At 44.1% G+C, this 15304-nt stretch overlaps 1 protein-coding gene across 6 annotated transcripts in view; it reads right to left on the bottom strand.

Moving 5' to 3' along the window:
- LOC121603582 (protein tincar) overlaps window positions 1–15304 on the bottom strand; it is a 90774-nt gene that overhangs the window by 68059 nt on the left and 7411 nt on the right. For all 6 annotated transcript variants that reach the window (XM_041932524.1, XM_041932523.1, XM_041932525.1 and 3 more), the window contains exon 3: window positions 304–346. The gene's annotated coding sequence lies outside the window, so the exon portion shown is untranslated. The remainder of the gene's footprint in view (window positions 1–303; window positions 347–15304) is intronic.

Raw genomic sequence — 15304 nt, 5'->3', positions numbered from 1 at the left:
CTCGCTGGTCATTATGCATGTTTTCCGTGTGAAGAGCATGATGGTAGTGTTTGGCCAGTGTTTTGGTAATTGATTCGTTAGCATGAAGTGGACGCTAGACGCTTGTTCTGAATCGAATGGAGATATGCTTTTGATAAGCGAATAGTTTGTGTGGCCATAAATATAGAAAAACGTTTCAATGTTGATTGTAATAGACTCACAGGAATTTAGAAATAATTGTATACTTATTTTTCAGATAGGTTATTTACAGTTTATTTTACGGTAAGCTGCTTTCAAGGAATCAAATAAAACGATACTACTTACCAGTGAGAAGGGAAGGTCCACCATCAAATGTGCAGGAAGAACCCTGAAAGAAAGTGGAAAAGCATAATTCGTTAAAATGTTATAAAATAACAGGAAGCCTCATCGTTTGCACTGGCAAATGGATTTTTAGTAACGGTGCTAGAATGGTGCATAAATTATGCCAAAAATAAACCTTCCGCATGGAAAAGCCTTAACAGCTAAAAGAAAGAAAAGAAAAACATCAAATTTGCTTGCCGCGGTGGATATTATGCTTCCGGGGAAATGAGATATAAAACTTAACGGAGCCATCTTAAACACATCCGGGACTCATTTTAGGGTTTAATGGCAAACGAGGTTAATTTTTGTTTATAGCATTGCCTTTATCTATAAATTATGCACTGAAGAAATGCACTGTTAGTTTGCTCTTGTTGATTGTTGTACTTGAAAAGAAAGTTGTGTTATCTTATCCTAACAGGTTTCTTTATAAAAAATACTCATATCACCACTGGAAATGTATGCAAACTATCAATCAAGTATATTCAACTTCAAAGTACATATGCGTTATGATTTATGTATGTTTTTTGTGCTATCTCACAGCATTATCAGTCATGCCAAACATCGGACGAAAATTGGCTTGAGATCATTAAAACCACCAGGAACATACACATTTTGCTTGGGAACGCGATTATTCGTTCTTCCCTCGCTGTCACTGGTCATTCTCAAGCTGCTATGTTTGATCATGCAAGTAGAAGGTAACGTCTTGTGGGAAAGGTTAAAATCAGGTAATCTGTATGCATGGAAACCGGTCCGAGGAACAAATTGAGGCATTTTGTCTTATCGCTGAACCCAAGGTAAGTAAATTAGATTGAAAGTTTTGATCGATGTTGACCCAAAATTAATTTCATTTTCCATGCAAGAACGGAATGTCCATGCAAGAACGGCACGCAATGAAAATGATAATGTCAAATTTCCACAAAAAATGTAATTCCATTTTTGCCATTTTTAAGGAGGATTGAGCAAAAACTTTTAGGGTATTGTAATATATGATATACATATCAATTGCATTATCCGAAGCAAAATTAAACACACAATGAAAAGTTTTTTATTCTTCTCGGCAATTAAGACATGTTACTATAAATAATTATCGAATGATTATAAGATATTTGGATCATATTTTTGCTTTACTACGATTCTCGTTTCCATCAATATCCACCCATCAATCGCTGCCAATTAATGCATGACACATAAAACACGTAAACGCCATTTTCTAACCCAACAATCAAATTGCCAGCACGGTAATCAAATAATCCATTGACAGCGGTAGCACTCGCACGCTTAAAGAGGACGGATATGGTACTTCATACAGTAACGATTTTGAGCACAATCGGAGCCACGGGGGTTGCTGTCTTTTCGTTCTCCCAGCGATGCCGTGCTGTCCCTTTCGACCAAGCCAACTGTGACAACTCATTCATTACCATCATTAGTTAGTCATTCACGGTTATTCACGCCCCGGAACACACTTTTTTTCGAACTCGCGTTTTAACTAAGGGTACCTAGGAGCTAGGACCTAAAAATAGCACGAGTGTGGCACACAGCAGGACGTCCGGAGGGAACGTATCGAGATAGGACAAGTCCATGTAACAGTAAACACATGCAGATTAACTTCTGAGGGAGACCGTGGTGGGCACCGCCGGGGTACAAATAAATGGTTTTAGATCCTGCTGTTGGGCTTCAACGAATGGTGCCACGGAGTGCCTGTTTGCGTGCAGTGGGTACAGCGAATGGGAGCAGAAAGATCGCACCAAGTGTTTGAAGGTGATGACATATGCAGGTCGAGTGTATTAAATTTTAACATTTCTCGCACTACACAGGAGCGTAATATGAGCTTCCAAAACCGGGGAACACAAGGGTCCTAGATAGCGAATGTGCCATATTGGATTTGGGGTGTCATTTAACCACGTTTCTCCTTTGCTTTTACGGGCTTGTTGTAGTGGTTATGAAATATAACCTCAAAAAGAGTCTTTGTTCCAAACTCGGGTAAGGTCGTGGATCTTTAGGTCTTCCTAGAAAGAGGGTCATCGATGTGTCAAAAAAAAAAAGGTAGCATCAGGAATGAACCCACAGACGAAAACATGCGTAATGGAAGTTATAAATTATTCATTTCCTCCGGTCCATTGAAGGCTACAATCGTTACCAACGATCGGAGAGCGATTGTCACACAAGTTCAGGCAGTCTCAGGCCGGATTAGGTACCAAGATGCCGGAACCATAACATCCCGGTTCCTTCTGGCAGTCAGATGAATAATTGAAAGCGGTCGATTGGTCTGCACAAGATTCTAGCCTAGAAAACAGTTCGATGATAAGCAGCAATCGAGGTCAAATTGTACGATGGCCCCGATTTTATTGCCCATCGCAATTGGTACACTCTTCCGGCATTCGTTCGGAAGCAGAGGGCTACATTATTCGGTGGGTTGATAATCAACAAATCGAACTGGTTGGAGCGAACGAAAGTCGTTGCTCGGTATTGCGCTTCCGCAGTCACCATCCGGCAGCAAGAAGTAATTACTTTAAAAGTCTTTGGGCACGCATACACAGAGAGCACGTGCAAAGGGGTTCTTTCGCCGTTCGTGACACGTTCTGCTGGTCGAATCAGATGGATGCCGGTTGAGGGTTGGAAACAGTTTTTATCAATCGATAAGCAGCTGCATCGTGGTTTGGATATAAATATCGCACTTTCGGAGCGGAATCGAGGGGATCATATTTTATTCCTCTCGCCTCCCCTCACTTCAGTGGCCTTACGGCCAGGCTGTTTGCACTTCCGAGCCGTCTTAAACATCGGAATCAATTTGCACCATTGCCGGCTGTCAAAAAAAATTGATAAGAAATCAACCCATCGCATGGGACGACACACGTGCAGGGGATCAAAATGTTTCACCCCTTGAGGGGCGCTGCTGCCGGGCATATTGCACGCTGAAGGGATTTTGCTTGTAGTTATTCGTTAATGCGCCACACCCTCTCACTGCCAAAAACTACACTCCTAATCCGAAAGACCAGGATTACAGCTCGAGTCGCATAAAGCATGATAAAAATTGCGTACCAGACTGGGTGCGCTATGCTGAGAGCGGGTAGTGTCAGAAACACACAAGGGGAAGAAAACACATAATGAAAATGCGTTCCAGCTGAAAGGACATGAAAGTGATCTGCAGAGCGAAAAAAAAAGAAGGAACGAGCGGGCTAAGATTCAACCAAAGGTAAGCTGGTATTATGTTATGAGCGCATAAGCAGGTGAGACTCTCTGCAAGAAAAAAGCATAAGGAATATCGTGCGAGCAGACTGTGCAGAGGAGAGTTCTATTGAAGAATCATGTCCGGTGGTTGGTGGTGCCGGGCTAGTGGAACTTTATCCATTTGGTGCACCCAAATGAATTCAATCGCTCCTACAATCGGGTCTAATGCGAGAAGTTGGAGCTTCCAGCGAACGTAAAGGCTTTTCGGACGAAGACTCTTGCCAAGACGATGCGTGCATTGGAGTGTAATGTATGCGCAACGGAACAATCGGAACGAGTCTTACACGGTCTTACGTCTGGTTGATTACTGCAGAAGTTCGCCAGTAAAATGGACGAGAAACTTTTGTTTGCATTCTGTGGCAGGAAGTAGTGAACAGCGCTGGGAAACGCTACGGAAGCCTTGGGCGGATTCACCGAGAGCAGGAGGATTCGGTAAATTAGGGAATCTTCACAAGGACTTACTCGTTTCGTGTGGTTGTGTGGTGAAGTTTGATAAGGAGGCTATAGTTCGGTTTAGGAAGGGACGATGTTTCCTGCCTGGAATGGGTCGCGTGTGATGAGTCATCCCATTGCGTTCGATCGATCGTTACTGATAAAGTAGGATTTGTGGGATCAATAATCAGATGGCATTTAAGAAAGTTAGTTTCGAAAGCAGGAAGCAAATGATTTCGTGTCGATTGCCATGCAGTTCATCGGCGCAAAGTTTATCAAATTGACTAATGGCAAAGGAAACAGAATTGGTATGGGCATAACAGAACAGCTACACATTTGGCAATAACCTTTGCTGCAAACAAAACCAAGAACATCGTTAAATCTGACAGGGTCATAGTGAAATTTGATTTGAAAGTAGAGCAAACAAGGGCCTACGAAAAAATGCGCAACATATTGTACGCTTCCCATCTGTTGCGTTTTAAAAATCAACAACTTTCAAATCAAAGGCACGTTGCTCCTATCTACCTGCGTTGACCTCTTGAAATCCTACGCCTATACTTCATTTACCATCTGCCGGTGGCTCTAGCGTTGGTTCGTCGCTAGCACGATGAAGTGAGTCCCATTAAGGGATTAGACTATGCGTGCCTGTAACGCGATCGTTTGATAGTTTCGTTAAACTCTCCAACGTCTCCCTTCGGTAGCCACCGTTCGACAGTTTGGCAAGAGCTCCCTGTTGAGTTGGTAGTTGGTCAAAAACAAAAACAAAAAACTCTCTACGTCCAGCGAAGAGCGATGAAGCTGCCTCTCGGCCTAAATACAAGCACCTGGCCGCTGCGTATATTGGAACACGAGAGACCGACCAACGTTCGCACACCCGAAGGTACCAATTAGAACGACCAACGATTGGTAATTTTGAAAACCGGGAGTTTTGAAGCGAAACTGCGTTGTGCAAAACATGCATATAGTGTGCCTTCTGTTGAATTTTAGGGCTGGAAGCGAAGGAAACCTCAACTGCTGCGATTGACTTGACCGATGCCAAAGGTAGGGCGCGCGCGCCCGAAGCATCTTTTGCTTTGTTTTGCCTCTTTTGCTGTACTTTCGCCCTTTTTTGTCTTTCCATCCCGCAGCATCAATTGTGTTTTGCGCATCCTTCGCATGGGAAACTGTGCACCACAAGCATCGGTATTGGCTGAATTTATGTTACACAGACGCTTCCCGGGAACGGTTTGCGTCCTGTTTTGTCCAAAAAAAACCTTATCCTCTTTGCAGCGTCCACCACTGAAGTACCTGTGCGGGCAACGGTGGCAGGTAATCGACCTGGCCAAGCATGAAATGAAGAGACGAACAGTAAAACAACTCAAATAGAAACCCATCCAGTAAGCGTCTGTTGTTGTGTGCCGGCTGCTGGCCGAGATCGTACTTGGCCGGCTTGGTGCATAGGTTGCAACCTGATTTAAACTCCACCAACCAGATTCATTCCCTGCCTTCGGACTGCAGTCCCCGAAAGGATGCACGGACGTGGTGGTAAACGAAACTTCGGCACAAAATAAGATCCACAAACGAACGGTTCGATACGTAAAGATAGCTCGGGCGACTGCACGGCCGTCAAGAAAGAGTGGAATCATCATGTCGTACCGTAGCCGAAACCGTAGCAGCGTATTTTTGGAAGCTGTAACGCCAGGACCGGTCGACCGGTCATGTCGAAAAGCGTGCGCAGCGGTAAGAAAGGGAAGGGAATAGGGACAGAAATCGAAGCAATAACAAAACCGGAGAGCAGATGTTCGTGTTCTCCAACCATCGCCGTACGCGTCGCCGTGTGCTGAAGGTACAGATTGATCGAGGTTTCGGGGGATTTTATTTTTATGGGTTACATATTTTTTGAGGTTAGCAGCGGGCATCGGACGAAAGGCTCCAGAATCGTTGCCTAAACGATGTGCCCAGGACAGCAGTCGGTTTGATTGCTAATGTTTTTTTATGCCATCAGGAATGGGTTGTGTCTGTTTTCTTTTTTCGTATTCACTTTAAGCTCTTGACATTGTGTCAATTTTGTAAGACGGTCAGCTGAGAATGTTTCAAACCATTGAAATTTGGAAGGAAAAAAACCCCTGGCGAGTGTCACGTAATCGGTTGAAGACTTTTGATGAGTTAAAATCGAACGCTTTTTTTGTTCAATACGCCCGTATCCACATGTTCGGCTTATTGCATATTGAAAGGCTGTTGAGCAGCTGGCCCGCATAAAGGAGCAGTGTGTTTGAATTTTAATTCCGTGGAGTTGTCCACGGGGTGTACGCATCCGCATACTAAAGCCCGACTGTACGATGTCATTAGTTGAACATGTTGCCATACTTATGCCGGCTTTTAAACTCATTCATCCAATGTGAGGTTCGGCATGCCAGTGGGAAAACAGTGTACAAGGAAGGAACTTCCAGCCACCAGTTGGTTGGTGGTTTTATTGACATCAAAAATAGCGTCCGTGGTTCTGGCTGCGGTTCGGGATGCAAACGTCAGTGTAGCAGCAGGATAATGAAAATAGCATACATACACTGCAGCAAAGCGAGCCGTGCTGGGCATTGGTGTGCTGTAGTTTCGTGCCGATTCTAGTGCCCCCCGGGGAGTTATTACACGCAAAGTCACTTTGGGGGAGATGCTTTTCAGGAACGGGTGAATACAGCAAGCATTGGTATGGCTACCAGTGAACAACGGAGAAGAGGGCAAAAAGCAGGAAGCACAGGACATGCAGCGTGGTTTGTCCGAGCGCTAGATAAGTGGACAGTATTTTGGAGTTGGTCGTGGTACTTCAAAATTTATGCATTTACAGCGGTGCGAGATTTTATGAACGGCCTTTGTCCGCAAGAGGGCAATATAATTTAAATGCCATGCGAGCGGATAATTTTTTACAAGGTGAGAATGATCAGGATGATGAGTCCAGTAGGGAATTATGAGATGATGAAATGTACCCCGCTACACATTTCGAAATCGAAGAAGTAAAACTTTCGATTAGGCGAAAACAAACCCTTTGCCAGCTTAATATTAAAGTTCCTGCCCCAATAAAATAATTCCCTTCCCTTGTATTGCCACGATAAACCTTTCAGCATGGACAGTAGTTTATGTGGCGATGTGTTTATGCCCTTGCACGATAAAACACAAACGGGGGTCTAAATTTGATCATCATCATCCCTACTGCTCGCCCGGCCCTTCCGACTCGAAAACCGTTCGATCGCATTACTTATTCACGCACGCTTTTTGGTGGTTTTTATGTTTTGTTTAGCCCGCCCGAGCTCGTGCGGTGGGTGCATACCGTTGTCTCTGATATGGTTGGATAGTTAGGGCGCGTTGCGGTTTCGGCGACAGGCGGGGTAACACCATGTGGGCGCTAGAAATTAATGCTGCCGAGCTCGCTGCGCAACACCTTAAAAATATGCATCCGCACACCATGGCCTACGCCACCGATTGTTTCCCTGTCCCGGGTGGTGGAAGTTATTCGGAAATTAATTATGCTGAAATTGTTTACAGCCCCCCGGGGGGAGCGGATCTGAGAGCACGAAAACATTGGTGAAATCGGGTTTTGTGCATTGAGTGTGACTGGAAACTCGATGATGATGATGATGGTCGCGTGTGGCGTCCAGTACGTTAAATACCGTTCGCCGTATCGCTCCAATGGCTGGTGGTTATCCCACCCAGCTTCATCCAGGGATGCTGTTGGTCATCGTAGGGCATTTGTTATGTTTTTTTGCCGTGCGGAAGTGCATAGTACGTAAATAAATAAATAAATAAAAAAACGATAATTTATGCGCGAAAAGTAAAAACATGAAAAACAACAAAGTATTGCGCCTGGTGGAATCGATGGATAATCATTCGGTGGAGTTATTTTTCGACATCACAAAGTGGCGTGTCATTGAAGAATGAAGTCCGTTTGATCATGATCGTTTAATGAGAGAGATTGTAATGTTATGCGCGTGGCGGTATGGGCAGATAATTTCAGAATATTGATTTCATCTGTTTTCCACTCGTGAAAATATGTATTTTAATTGACAGTCAATAAGAACCTTCCCGCACTAGTCGGTGTTGATTTCATCATCTTCAAACAAAAAAAAAGCCTCTAGCTATGGTCCCATTGAATGAATTCGATAAACAAAAACATGTTTTTAGCATCCTAAATGTCACCAAATGTTGGTGCCATGGTTCCAGAATTAGTGGAAACAAGTTTTGCTTACGTAAAATAATCAACGAACGCTATTTGTGGAATCCAACCCAAGGCAGGGGGCTATCAATTTCACCTGTTACTCAGAATTTCGTAGAAAATACCCATTTATCGAACAGTTTGCTGCAAAGCTATCCGATTAGCTACCCACAAGGCTGGCTGAGCGCTAGCGCAAAAGCGTAATATGATGAGGCTGTACTTTCCAGCGCTCCGAACGATACTTGCACTAAGGGCTGTTAATCAATCAGTATATACCAAAGCCTTAGGTGGCAAAGAAGCAACTGTTGGCGTTCACCATTGTCTCACTGTTGCATAATGTAAAACTGATGAGTTACGAGCGAGTGAGCGAGCGACACACACGCTGCCTGACATGTTTCGTTTATCTAGAAGCCCACCCAAAAACGCAAGCTAATGTCACCATTCCGGTGCTGCTATGGGTAATTTTCGCTAGAGTTACTTGCGACAGGGTAATCCAATATGAGCGGCTTGAATTTGATACCATCCTTCCTTGGCCGGGTGTCTGGCGGCGGTCCCATTGCGTTACGAAATGCTCTGCCGGCAAGTGGTGGCCGTGATTCTTGCTGCCTGAATCTACAGCGATGACTTTCTCATCGTTGAAGTCAAAAGGCTGGTAACATGTGGACGTACGTTGACTTTTCGCACGAAGCAAAAGACTTTCCTGTGTATTGTCACACATTTTCGGCCTTACGGTGTGTGGATAGCATCCGGTCGTTGGGAGAGTATGTTCAATGCCGGCAACTCACATAGTCAACTCTGTCTTCGTTGCGGGTAAACATTAGGAGCGCAAAATTGGCAAGCGAAACCAAGTGGAGCTGGTCGTTATCGGACGGTGTCAGAATGTTCGGTCACTTGGAAATGGCTTTTGAAAATAAAATGATTGATTACAAAACTCGCTCAGTACGATCGCTCGGAGCGATGGGCTTTGTTTGGGTTAGAGATGCTGAGTTGTTTTGGGATTTCGTTGCAGGGTAGGGCGATGGCTGGGAACGGTTAAGGTCGTTCCGCCTCGGGACCTAATTAAGAATGATGAAGCAATTAAAATGGACGGTAATTGAATCCAATGAGCAACGACAACATTGATATATAATTGGAGGATAAGCTGGAAGGTTATGGAGTTGCGAGATACAAATAAATTGTACGAACGTGTTGTGATTACGTGCCTGAAATTTACACACCGAATAACATTCGTGTTTTTTTCTGTGAGGGGTATTGGGTTAAATTATTCATTTTTCGTCGCTGAAAGTCATTTCTCGAATAGTTTTACTTGTTTCCTCGATTTTATACGTAGTTTTAACATCTTTAATTCACAGTCTATTCTTTATCGTTTGAATGCAAATCCTATTCTTAAAAACTTTGAACATAAGCAAAAGTTGAACAGAATATGCTTGTACCTTCTGCATCCTTTCATCACAAATATGTTTTCATACCATAAACGAATTATACTTGTCCCGGCACTGGACGAACAATTGGACAAGAACTTCGACAAGAGCACTGCCAACAGTGGAAGGTGAATTTGCATTCGCATTCAGATGCAGATGCACCGGGGTTGCTATTCGGATGAGTCAATAAACGAGCATGTCTACAAGATCCCGGACGCATTTCCACACGACCATGAGGCTCGACAACAGCAGAATCTTCGTCTTCTTCGAATTCTTGTTTTACCGGAACATCAACCACAGACCCTGGCATGGCATTGCTCACTTGCTGTAACATAGTTGCAGATGAAAACACTCGGAGCCTTCGAACGGAGCAGTGTCAAACGCTGACCGGGATAAAAAGAGAGCCAGCCTTGCTTTCTGGCAGACACACAAAAACCAGAAGGATAATCCAGTGTGAAGTGTGTTTCGGTAGGGAGCAAAGGTTCGTTGCTTACCGTTTTGCGGTTTCTATTGTGGTTGCTGTGGTTTCTCTCCGGTGGTAGCGGTGTGGTGGCTGTAGTAGAATGAGGCGAAAGAGTTTGATGATGGAGAAGTCGGTTACAGGTGCTATGGGGTAGTGTTTGATACAGAGATCTTCAGAAACTACCGTTTTCGTGAACGGTTCGCTTCACGGTTGCATATTGAATAGAATGAATATTTCATCCGTAACTGTGGGTGTGTCTCGTCCCGGGCCGAAGTCGTCCCTTATTTACGAGCGTTGAAAAAACATCCTCCAAACTCAAGCACGAAGGGGGAAAAGAGCGGTGATGAAATTTCGATAGGATCCACTTGAGTTTTGCAATTTCGAATTACAAATAGCTTGTGCAAATATTGAATCGACACAGGGGTACCAATCTAACTCGCAGTCTCGTTGTCGACGTTTAAAACTGCCTGATAGAACGAAAGGGACGAACATATTGCAGGGGAGAGTCACTTTAAGAACGATGCAAAATGTAAGAAGTAACTCAAACAAAAGCGATAGAACCTTTCCTTCCTGCTGAGTGGCTAAGTATGTGTGTGTGTGTGTGTGTGTTTCTTTTAAGACACTCAACAGCTACACATTACGTTCATCAACTACACTTTACACAGTTCATTCCAATTCGCTTGATGCCTATCCGAGCCCTTGTCGACAGACAGCAGACATCAAACAAACTTTGGCGCAAAAATTAAAGTAAATTAAAACTCCGTCAGCTTCACGGCAATAGGCTGCTTTTCGGCGGATTCTCCCTTAGCTCAACAAAATGATTCGCCCATAAAATGGGAATCTATCTATGTAAGTGTCAAGCGCGTAGTCTCTTCTTTAACCGGGTAAATTGCTATCAACAAGAAATCGCTGAAAATGTTAACTTTTGATCTTGGTGGTAGTAAAGCCATCTTAGGATGTCGACTCTTCGGCAAATGTGCATAAAAAATTACTCTTGCAGTCGAAAATGACGGCTATGTTGCGCGTGTCAAAACTTCCGCTTGTGGAATGAGGCCATCACGGCAAGGGGGGATAAGTTTTACGACAAAGATTTCAGTAGGGGTGATGGTTACAACAAACGATAAGAAAGCGATACTGTAATGTGTAGGGGTTAGCAATTCCTAGGCGATATCGTGGTACAGTACTCTTACCCTTGTGGGATAAGAGAGAGTGTTTGGTGGCATTGTCGAGGTAGAGATGTCTTCTATTGTCAGCACATAAACCGTATCTAGAAACTGAACAATCGCAAAGAACGACAGGGTGTGGAAAGTAAAATGAAAATGAAATTATGACTTCGATTGCTTGCCGTTCTTCATCAAAAATATTCGTCTTGGTGATGGCCAAGAGCCTTTTAGCGAAATCAATATAAGATCCAGTACGAAAGATTCATCCTTTCAATCAAACCAAAAGGCAAGGTCAAGAGTACGGAGAGAAGCAACCCAATTACCACGATTTCCTTTGGCACATCAACGCGGGCTGTCATCAAGGGAGATTCCATCGCCTAACGAGTGCTTCTAGCTCCAAAAAGACGTACTACAACCATGTACGATTCTCAGACATTACTTCACAGCATCCAGTCTAATCGTCATTCAGGCACACTACAATTTGAAGGATGTGTCAGCTCGGTGTGTCGGCAAATTGGCAAACCGATATCGGTTTCTGTGGTCCGTTCTTCCTGCCCTCCGGCCAGCCATGCTATTTAATGCCCTCGGGTGCGCAATAAATGAGGAAATCGAATTTAAATTGAAATCAATTGACAGTCTCTGATTGCGCAGCGACCTATCGACCTATCGGTGCCATCCATTAGTCAGGCTTCTGCACACAAACACTCATCCTCCATGGCTGAAAGCAGCGGATGTTGAAGGGAAATCAGTTTCAAAGTACCGACAACAGGACCACCTCGAGGGAAAAGCGGCGAAGGGCTGCAGGATGAAAGCTTGCACCCACCGAAAAGCTTCTGATAAGACCCAGTGACAGCCGTACGGTCAGGAGTGTTTGACATTTCAGCCTGGCTTCCGAACGACCCGGCCCCGAACGGTAGGCCGATCGTACGCGGTTGAGGTGAAATTTTCATCGGAAATGAAATGAAAGCTCGCTTCCGCAGGGCGTTGTGATGGAACTGATCTCTGTGTAAGGGAACGATGTGTTTGGCAAACGCTCGTTCGACAAGTTGGTGGTGAATGATGAGGTGAGCATTACTGGTACACCAGCAACTAATGAAGGCATGAGGATGGTCAAAACATCATTAGATGTCCTAGATACGGAACAAAGAAAGCAGGTCATTTGAGAACGTAGAGTGAGCAAACTCATATTGTAATCTTTTTTCTCTTCTTTAGCGAATGCTTGGTGTGGACCCCGCAAAAAGCTATAATGTGCCACAAACGCCGCAAATTCGCACATCAAGTACGTATATAAACGGGAATTAAAATTCGTCAAAAATTCAAGTCCATTAATGAAACAATTCAAGAGCACATGACAGCTGCGGTAGCCTATACCCACCCTCGACGATGACATTTTTTCCTTATCTTGCTGTCATTTGTGTGCCAGCCGAAAGGTGTCCTTTCCGCACACTCGGGCCCAACTGTAGCAATTAGTCGTCTGTAGGGCTTGGTTGAAGTGCATTGCGGTACCCGATGAACATACGAACACGGGAACGAACACTTCACAAATGCCAACATGAATGCAACCGTACTTCAGCAGCACTCGACAAAAGCGGACGAACCGTTTTTTTCCTTTATCGAACGAAACGAGAGAAAAAAAGTGAATCAAAAAAGTCCCCATTCTAACCAGGAAAACAAAACCGTCCCATTTCAGCATGATGCCAATCATCATCAGTTATATAATTTATACCCAGCGGCGTCGTACTTAATATCAATAATTTTACACATCCAAAGACGGGCTGTGTAAAGTGTGTGTACTCGACACTGTGTATGGGAACGTTGGGAGGATTGCATGGAAGTCCTGGGGGTGGATAAAAATATAAATCAACATCATCTATTCGGTTCCCTATTCACAAAAAAGCGACATTTTGTTCAACTTTTTACACTCGTCGGTGTTGGTTGACTTTTTTCGAGTGTTCTCCACTCACACACCCACTTTAAAGGCACGGTCGGGCGGGCGTAAATCAAACTTTTATTCCATCACATTTTCCTCTCTCGCCCACCGGATGGTGTGTCCAAAGCAGGACATAAAAATATCACATCACTCCTCTATTTCTAGTGCCGCAGTACACAACAAACGCCGGAATGAAAAACAAAAATGTTTGTTTCCTTTTGCCCGATAAATGCGAAATAAAGTATAAAAAGGATAACGCCACCGAGCACACAAAAACAGTTGCACTTCATCCGAATAGCCGGTCGCGCACAATGTGCCCGGGTAAAGGAATGGAATCAAAAAGTTATGCAGCAGAAGCAATCTACCGCCATCGGCCGGGGGAAATATGTGCACGTGATTATACGTGCCGCTTGACGATGGCTGTAGGACAATAATATAACTTCAAACGGGCAGCGTAACAAAACTTTTGCGTATATTGGGTGGAAAGGAGCAAAATACAGAAGACAAAACAATAGCAACAAAAAATCGTACGCGTCGAACAAGTTGCCTAACATGAACGCCCATCATGCCGCCGCCAGAAGGCAGGCAGAGTTGAAATATGTTTAACGTGACTTTTTGCTTATGATGGTTTCATGATATTTGTGTGTGTGTGTGTTTTTTTGCTCACATTCCCGATCCGCGCCTGGTGGCAGAACAAGGTGCAACGAATTTAATTTTCCTTCTTTGGACGTTTTTATTTCAACATTAGCCATTACGCTTTGAGACACACGTGTGAGGTGAATTGGGAAGTTTTTTTTTGGTTTTTGTTGAATTTTGTACGCTACGCTAGGAAAGAAGTGTGTGCGTGACTATGTATCATACGGTGTCCTTTGCAACCGAAGCTTAGAAAACATAAAAGGGTTCAACTAGCTCGGGCAAAGATAATTTGATCCACGGTACCAGAGTGCCGGAGGCTAGTACGAAAAGCCCGTCGTTAGGGTTAGATTCTATGAGCATTGGTCGTGCACAATGCAAGAAATTGTGTACAAAAACATACGAAGATGAATTAAGCCACCCAGCAGTGTGAGCACGGCAGCACATTTTGGCAAACAAAAATAATAAAAAAGGGGTTTCATCATTAGCGAGAATTTCGGGTGCGGTGGAAATGCTGGTCGCTCGTTTGTCGTTCGTGACCGGTGAATCATTTTCGGCGGGTGGCAAAATACGACCCCCGGAAAAGGCCGGGAAACATAATTTTGAAATGTGTGCAACATTTGTGCAACGTGTGAAATTGCAAACGCTTGGTCCGTACCGTGAATGGAAGCAGCATCGTGTGTGTGTGTTTGTGTTGTGTTTTGTTTTTTCTTTGCTGTGTCGGGAAAGTTTTTCCGAATCCCATATCGCAGGCGCTGCGGGTTCAATTTGTAGAATAGGGCAGTGGTAGTAGTTCTCTGTGTGTGTGTCTAGTTTTCGGCACGAAAAGAAACGACGCTCGGGAAAATGTGCAGATTGCAAATATTTATTCAAGGGATAAAAAATAGGGCGCTTGAAAGAGGGCTCAGAGTTTTGAGCACAGAACTTTGCGAGGATAGATACACGGGTAGCACCACAGTGCCCAAAGGTTCTCTGTGGCCATTTTGCAAAACAACTCGAAAAACCGGACAAGCAAGACACAATATATCCTAATCGATTGAATCGATTCGAGGAAGATCGGTGTAAAAAGAAGATAGCAATCGGAAACCTCACACAAACTCTGCCATGACTACAGCAGCAGCATTTTAAGAAGATCGAGAAATTGGCATTCTGAAAATGATGTTTTTTTTTCCTGTAGATATAAAAATCGATAGACACACCAGAAAAGCTTTGAACGCGAACATCATCAAGCAGCGGGATCGCTCGAAACCAACGCAAAAGAGGAAACGTTTTAAGTTTTCTAGATACGGAAGAATTACGGAAGCAGCGATTTCCACAGCTGGGCACCCAGCATAAACGGAAAAGCATCATTGAACATTAGCCTTTCTCGGTTTGCTTTTGGGGAGCGGGCGAAAAATTGGTTTGGCTATTCTTGTCGGATAATCTGGATTTTCGGCCGAACTTGGCTGCCGAACAGTGGACGACAGTGTGAGTTGAGGAGTACGTAGTCAACAGAATTGAAAGCTATGAGGAAAA

Source organism: Anopheles merus, chromosome 2R, assembly GCF_017562075.2.
Source record: "Anopheles merus strain MAF chromosome 2R, AmerM5.1, whole genome shotgun sequence".
NCBI classification, from domain to species: Eukaryota; Metazoa; Arthropoda; class Insecta; order Diptera; family Culicidae; genus Anopheles; species Anopheles merus.
This window is presented reverse-complemented; position numbering and strand designations above follow the sequence as displayed.